This window comes from Phyllobates terribilis, unplaced genomic scaffold (assembly GCF_046119375.1).
Source record: "Phyllobates terribilis strain yellow unplaced genomic scaffold, ASM4611937v1 Scaffold_518__1_contigs__length_1237376, whole genome shotgun sequence".
Lineage (NCBI taxonomy): Eukaryota > Metazoa > Chordata > Amphibia > Anura > Dendrobatidae > Phyllobates > Phyllobates terribilis.
This window is the reverse complement of record NW_027363278.1, coordinates 704,024-712,260: the sequence shown is the minus strand read 5'-3', so window position 1 is coordinate 712,260 and position 8,237 is coordinate 704,024.

Below are 8,237 nucleotides of genomic sequence, written 5' to 3'. Positions count from 1 at the left end.
GGAAATGTGAGTCACACAGCTGAGGAGTTGTGGTCAGCTCTGGAGAACCAATTTCATGAATGGTTGTCTCCACTGGACCTGAAACCAGGGAAGGCCGTGTGCGACAATGCTGCAAACCTGGGTGCGGCCCTTCGCCGGGGCAATGTCACACATGTGCCTTGTATGGCTCACGTGTTGAACCTGGTTGTCCAGCAATTTTTAGCCCACTATCCCAGACTAGATGGCCTTCTGCAGAGGGCACGGTCGCTGTGTGCTCACTTCCGCCGTTCGCATCCCGCAGCTCAGCGACTTACATCTCTACAGAAGTCGTTGGGCCTGCCACTTCACCGGCTAAAATGCGATGTGCCTACCCGGTGGAATTCAACTCTGCACATGTTGCAGCGACTGTGGCAGCACCGACAAGCCCTGGTGCAATACGTTCTGACGTATAGCCTGGGCCAACGAGATTCAGAGGTGGGGCAAATCACGCTGGAGGAGTGGTTCCAGATCAGGGACCTATGCACCCTTCTGCACAGTTTTGAAATGGCGACGAAGATGTTTAGTGCTGACGATGCCATTATCAGCATGACTATTCCGGTGATTTACATGCTGGAGCACATGTTAAACAGAATTCGGAGTCAGGTGGTGGCACAAGAGGAGGTGGAGGAAGTAGAGGAGGAGGAGTTGTATGCTGAAGGGCTAACATCTGCAAGGTCCAGACGGTCGGCAGCACCAAGGCGGCAGGCATGTGAGGGTGGGGGAGATGATTTTACCAGGGCGCATGGTAGCAGCCAAACTAGTGAGGAAGGTGTAGGAGCCCAGGAAGAAGTGGAGGACGAACTGATGGAAGACTCATCAGATGAGGGAGATCTTGATCACATTTCTGTTGTGCGAGGTTGGGGGGAGAGGACAGAGGAAGGAAGCATGATTGTTACCTCGCCACCAACACAACAGGGACTTGGTGCTCCTGGATGCACAACACACATGAGTGCCTTCTTGCTGCACTACCTGCAACATGACCCTCGAATTGTGAGAATTAGAAATAATCCTGACTACTGGGTTGCCACACTGTTAGATCCCCGGTACAAAAGTAAATTTGCAGAAATTATTCCTGCCATAGAAAGGGATGCACGCATGCAGGAGTATCAGCAGAGACTGTTGCAGAATCTTACATGTGCTTTTCCACAAAACACCAGTGGTGCACGTAGTGAATCTCACAGTTCCAACTTGCCAACCGTGGGACCGTCAAGTGTTCAGCACTCAAACCGTAACAGAACCACAGTATCTGCTGGTAACATCAATTTTGCGGAATCATTTCACCACTTTTTTAGCCCATCCTTTGCAAGGCCACAGGAGACAAGAAGTCTGACACATAGTCAGCGCCTAGAGACGATGGTACAGGAGTATCTCCAAGTAAACATTGAAGCCACGACTGTGTCACTGGACCCTTGCTCTTTTTGGGCTTCCAATCTGGATAAATGGCCGGAGCTAGCCACTTACGCCTTGGAGATCTTGTCATGCCCCGCAGCCAGCGTTCTGTCTGAACGTGTGTTCAGCGCTGCTGGTGGTGTGCTGACAGATAAGCGCACGCGGCTCTCCACTGATAATGTAGACAGACTCACGTTCATAAAGATGAACAAATCATGGATCCGAAACGACTTTTCTACCCCTGTGTCATCCTGGGGAGAGTAAAAGCTTGATGATTGGTTAAAATCACCCTACCAAACGTTTTAAGCTTTCAAATTACTAATCATGTTTATCTGTATCTTGACTGGAAAATAATTTGGGCTTTGTAGCAGTGTGCAGCACTGATCCTATTAGGCCATCTATAATAAGCTCCACCAGATTTAAAATTCTTGCTGCACTACCTGCAGCATGACCCTCATATTGTCAGAATTCGAAGTAATCATGACTACTGGGTTGCCACACTCTTAGATCCCCCAAACTTTTCGATCAACCTTTTCATTTTAATAAAGACCAAAAAAATGGTCATTTTTGAAATTATAAGCATTAGCAGGTTGTTAGAAACTGAAATCAAACAGTTTTCAACTCAAAACTTTATTCTAGGTGATGTTACATTTTCACATAGGACCCCTTGTTCGAAAGGAGCTTCTGAACTCGCTCGTCCATTGAATTTGTCAGGTTTTGGATGGTTTCTGCTTCAATTGTTTTGCATGAGGACAGAATACCCTCCCAGAGCTGTTGCTTAGATGTGAACTGCCTCCCGCCATCATAGACACTCCTTTTAATGATGCTCCAAAGGTTCTGAATGGGGTAGAGGTCAGGGGAGCATGGGGGTCACACCATAAGTTTGTCCCCTTTTATGCCCATATCAGCCAGAGATGCAGATGTTTTATGTGCAGCATGAGATGGTGCATTATCATGCAGAAAAATGATCTTGCTGTGAAATACACGGTTCTTCTTCTTGAACCATGGCAGGAAGTGCTGTTTGAGAAAATCCACATACATTATGGAGTTCATCTTTAGCGCCTTCAGGGATCCTAAAGGGGCCGACAATCTCTCTCCCCATGATTCCAGCCCAAAACATTACTCCACCTCCTCCTTGTTGGCGCTGTAGCCGTGTTTGCGTGCGGTGTCCATCAACCAGCCATCCTCCACTCCATCCATCTGGACCATCGAGCGCTGCACGGCACTCATCCGTTAACAAAACAGTTTTGAAATCAGTCTTCATGTAATGTTTGGCCCACTGAAGCCGTTTCTGCTTGTGTGAAGTGGATAGAGGAGGTCGACAGGATGGCGTATGCACAGCTGCAAACCTCTGAAGGACCCTGCATCTTGTTGTTCGGGGGACGTTGGAGGCACAAGCAGCTTCAAAAACTTGTCTGCTGCTATGACAAGGCTTTTTTGCCGCTGCTCTTTCAACCTGACGTAATTGCCTGTAGGAAAGAGTCCTCAATTTGCCCTTATCAGCACGCACACGTGTGTACTGTGAATCAGCTACATACTTCTTGATTGCCAAGACACTTCATCCTGATCATCGCACAATGTTGATTGTAGTCATGCCTTGACCTAAACACTCCAAAATTTGTTTCTTCTCAGCAGCCGACACATCCTTTTTCTTTCCCATTTTGGCAGAAAATGTAGGCTGCTTAATAATGTGAGAGAGCCTTCTTAAGTAGTCTTGCCTTTCATTGGACACACCTGCCAAACTAATTAGCACAGGTGTCTGCAATTGCTTACAGTGATATAAAGAGCCCTGACACACATCACCATCAATGAGTTTAACTGACAAACAAACAAATTCTTCCCTTATCACTCCTAAACACTTTTTGCATAATAATTTGGAACGCGGTGTACATGTGCTTTTCCACAAAACACCAGCGGTTCACGTAGTGAATCTTACAGTTCTAACTTGCCAACCGTGGTCTGTATGGAATTGTTCAATAAAGGGCCCAAAATTAAGATAACATAGATGGGAGAGGTCTCTATGAATAGGAATTCCTAAGTATTTGATACCCTGTGAGGGCCAGGCAAAGGGAAAGTTGGACTGGATGGAATCCTATATGGATTTGGGGAGGGAGACATCGAGGGCCTCAGACTTCGCTGCATTGATTTTAAAATTTTACCATGTAACAAAGTGATCTATTTCAGCCATAACAGCAGGGATGGATATATGTGATTGAGTGATATATACTAGGACATCATCAGCAAATAGAGAGCACTTGTACTCGGTGCCTCCCACCTCAATCCACCTAATATTGGGGTTATGGCGAATTGATGAGAGCAGGTGCTCCATCACTAGGATGTATAAGAGAGGGGACAGAGGACATCCCTGCCTTGTCCCATTGGTGATTGTGAAAGGTGATGAAAATGTTCTGACGCACCCCCTGGGCCTTGGGACACCCGGAGCCGGACCCTTTTTGGTGGATGCTGGTGGTTGTAGTCTTCGTGGCGGCGACCCAGTTCCGTGGCTCAGGGCGGTCAAACCAGTGGCGGAACTATTTATGTGGTTTTGATGTTTAAATGTCCGACTATGCCACCCGTGGATTGCGGTCAGAGTGAACCGCCGCTACAGGGCAGACCGCTGAGGCTGGTGTTGTGGGTGCAGCAGAGCGTAGCATAACTCCCCACGGGAGGAGTATAGCCTCAGGGCAGTGTATGCGGAGGATGGGGGTGATGGTGCAGGGCAGCAGCAGTAACGACACGGAGTCAGTGATGCAGTCCAGGGCCTTTACTCACAGTTCTTATTATCCAGACCACGTCTGCAGGTAACGGCTGCCCACGTCGTACTGTGCTCACCAGGTGAGGGGCTCAGACAACTCCCAGATAACTTTGGAGCACTTCACAGGACCCCCTTTGTGTGTCCTTTGTCTGGCCTTTCTTACCAACACTTCTGTCCAGCTGCCTCGGGCCTCCTCTTGGTAAACTTGGCGCCAGTTTCCCTGACCCTATGTGGTGCCTTCCTAGCGAGTGTAGCGAGGGGCTGCGCCACATAAAATGTCAGAGCCTCCGGTTTCTAGCTGAGGGTCGTTTCCTGCCTCCACTAGTTCGGGGACCGGTCTCCCCCTTTGGCCTGACCCCTCCACGCAGGTGGATTCGGGCGTGCGGTGGCGACTCGCCCGTCCGCACCCCTGGGATCCCTTCATTCCTCGTTCCTGGAGCCTTCTCCGCTCCTCTTCCTTCCTTCTCCCTCTTCCAGGCCTGGGCCTCTGTTACTAGGCCCGCCTCCGGAGCAGAGCTCATGCAGAGCCCCTGCTCCCTGCCACTTCTGCTCAGACTTCTCTGCACTGAACTAAGATGGTGCCCACCTTTTATACTCCCTTCTCAATGCACCCAGGAACTGCTTCCTCCCTGCTCCTGCACTACAGGGTTCCCCTTCCTCAGTGTTCCCTCCCCCCACTCCAGCCAGGGACAGGGACTGTCGTGCCCATCTCAGGGGCATATTGGTCGCCCTGCCCCACGGCAATGTGGTGTAATGCATGCAGGTGTCGGGTCCTGATCCACACTCCATCCTTACCTGAGAGTGAGATATCACACCTCTGGGTGAGGTGCAATACGTCTGTAGCAACCGAGCCCTCAGGGTGCTACAGTTCCATTTATCTTCAGCCTAGGTGACGTATTGCGATACAGGGCCGTGATTTTGGCTATAAAAGGGTCCCCTAGACCCCTACCCCAAGCTTTTTAAGAGAATCATATATGGCGTGCCAGGAGACTCTATGGAATGCTTTCTCAGCATCCAACGAGAGTATCTAATTACAAATTTTTAACTGCATCTAGCCCAGGAAATACTTTGTGCCTAGTAGCAGTGTCTGCTAGTCAGCGGATTATCCCGGCTGTTAAGCAAGCTACACCACCTGTAGTTTAGACACTTAATTTTTTCAAAGGAAATGCTTCGGGACCATGGGATACTCAGTGAAGAGCATCAGGAGACACCCCAAGGCATAGGGGCTGGGACTGGCAGTAGGATGCCTTGCGGTGGACAGCCGAGCTCGATCCTTATAAAAGCTTTTTAACTGCAGCAGCTTTAGTGGACGCTACTGGAGCTGGAATTACGCGGCTGCTGGCATGAGACTTGCCCTCCAATAGATCCTTGTAAATGGATTTAAAGTGTATTCATTCAAATTAGAGAGACAATTTAAATTAAAAAGCTTAGAGCTGCCTCCACCACAGGGGGGCTCGCTCGACCCACCAGCGGACAGGCACCAGTATTGGGAGAGGGGGGCTGGCCATCAGGGTTCACCGCGGCTCTGGCACAAACCCAGCGACACGGAGGTGGCACGGGCAGGAGCGGACTGGCCGTGTCGGCTTCTCACTTTTTGGATTTTAGAAGGGCATGACATGCCTATATCTGTGTCTCCCCCTCCTTTTACTCCTCCACCTCTTTTATTTTCGCATGACTATATGTACTTGTCACTTTTCCATGTGTTAGTTGTGTCTTCTGAGCAGTTTGTCAGCTTTTGGACACCTTTGAAGGTGTTTTCTATGTGTTTCTATGTGTTTTTGTTTGCCTGCCATTGGTTTTAACGGTGTTCGAAGGTGTTCGACGAACAGTTCGACGAACAGTTCGGCGAACACACGGGTGTTCGACGAACCGAACCGAACTCGAACACTACGGGGGTGGCTCAACACTAGTGGAGAAGACCCTAGTGGACCTATGAAGTCTTTCACAAAATTGATCTTCCTAAAGATCGTTAATTCATCAAGTCCTCATAGCTCGAGTTTTAAACGAAGGCCGTTAATAATAAAAAATGGGCTGACTGACCACAGCATTCACACTACGTGTGGACTGCTTGACCACATTTATAGTAGACTAGACTGTGGGCCAACCTCTGTCTTTTAAAGGGAGGAATCCCATATTCTATTTAATAGAATAACCTTGTAATCAGCTGTGTAACAATCAATACCGCGATTACAAGAGATTGACCACACTATTAAAATTACACTGTGGACTGACTGAGAACAGCATTTACAATAGTCTAAGGATTGACTGGAAGACAGCAATCACTGGAAAACGACATCATACTTTGAAGTATAGAAGGAAGAAAGCAAAGAGGAAGACCAGCAGCCAATTCAAAGGATTGACACTATCAAGATAACAGTGGAGAAGACCCTAGTGGACCCATTAAGTCGTCATTGCTATGATCTGCAACATGTACTAAGGAAAGATAGGGGAAAACTGTCCCTACAGTAAGACTAACCTGAATCCCTGCGATGTAGCGTGCTGCCTGTTCCTAGTGAACAGACCCGCCTTAGTCCTCGGCTAGTCTGAGCGAAGATCTATAGAATTAAGGGAGGTGTCCCTAAAAGAACTAAGGACTGGGACAAAAATGGGACACCTCCTAAACAGAGAAGTTGTTGCAGAACACAAAAATACAAACTGACAAAAATGTACTAGAGGTCCCAGAGGACCAAGCGAACATGACTGAGAAAGACACCGAAGCACCAGGCTAGAGAAACAGTCACACACTGAAATCCAGCACAGCCACAAGGGCGGAGCTGGAATATAAAGGCAGATGGTCACGTGACCGCAAAACACAAGATGGAAAAAAACAAACAGAAGGGTTCTAACAGTCATGGCTCGAGTTTCAACCGAAGGCCATTAATTATAAAGGATGGACTGACTGACCACAGCATATAGACTAGATGTGGACTGCCTGACCACATTTACAGTAGACTGTGAACCGATTGAGCATAAAATTTAAAATAGACTGTGGACTGTCTGACTACAATTTTTATAATAAAATGCAGACCGACTGACCACAGTCTTTATCTTTGAAATAAGTAATTTTGGCCCTAGAGTGTTATACTTTTTGGTGTGTATAGCATGTAGCAGGAACATATTATCACTCTTTTGAATATTTACAGGTGACTGACGCCCTTTGACATGGTGGGATTTGAAATGTTTCCTTGTGGACTCCAAGAAAAGAATGTGGAAAGTCACATAACAGGTAATTAATATTCATATTAATTACTGATAATAGTCAGTCTAGGCATAAGTTCTAGACCTGCGGAGGTGTGACAACACCTTTCTGATACATGAGAATATACTGTTAGTGGTTTACATATGTTTATTTTATATACACAACTCCTAGTATAACACAACTATATCTTAGGTAGAGACATAAGGAACATTTCTTTTCCTTGTCCTCTGTCTTCTAAAGTGAGGAATCTCTTATTCTGTTTCATAGAATAGCCTTGTAATCAGCGGTGTAACAATCAATACCGCGATTACAAGAGACTGACCACAGTATTAAGACTACACTGTGGACCAATTAACCACAAAATTTACGAGGACTGACAGTCCACAGCATTTAAATTAGGTGTTGGCTGACCAGGGGTGGATTAAGAGTAGCCAGGGCCCCGGGCAGTTTAGAAGGTGTGGGCCCACCCACAGTTACCCGATGTATCACGTGACATGTCACATGATCCCCTTTGATAGATCATGTGATAGGTCATGTGACTAACACAGATGCTTTGGTGACATCTGTAGATGGAAAATTAAGGAAATGTTTTTCCATTATGTACACAGCCCTATACATAACATAGCACTATATATAGTAGAGCAGCGGTGGGAGATTAATTTCCTTGAGGGGCCAAATGAGAGACCATGACTGTTGTGGAAGGTGAATCAATAGGCTGAAATTAATTCTGCTCAATATCAATAATATTAACAATATAATAAAAAAATATATTAATTGTATGACTCAGGCTATGTGCCCACGATACAGAAATGCTCCGGATTTTTACTGAGCGTTTCTGCATCTCCCTGGCAGAAAAAACGCATGCGGATTGTACAT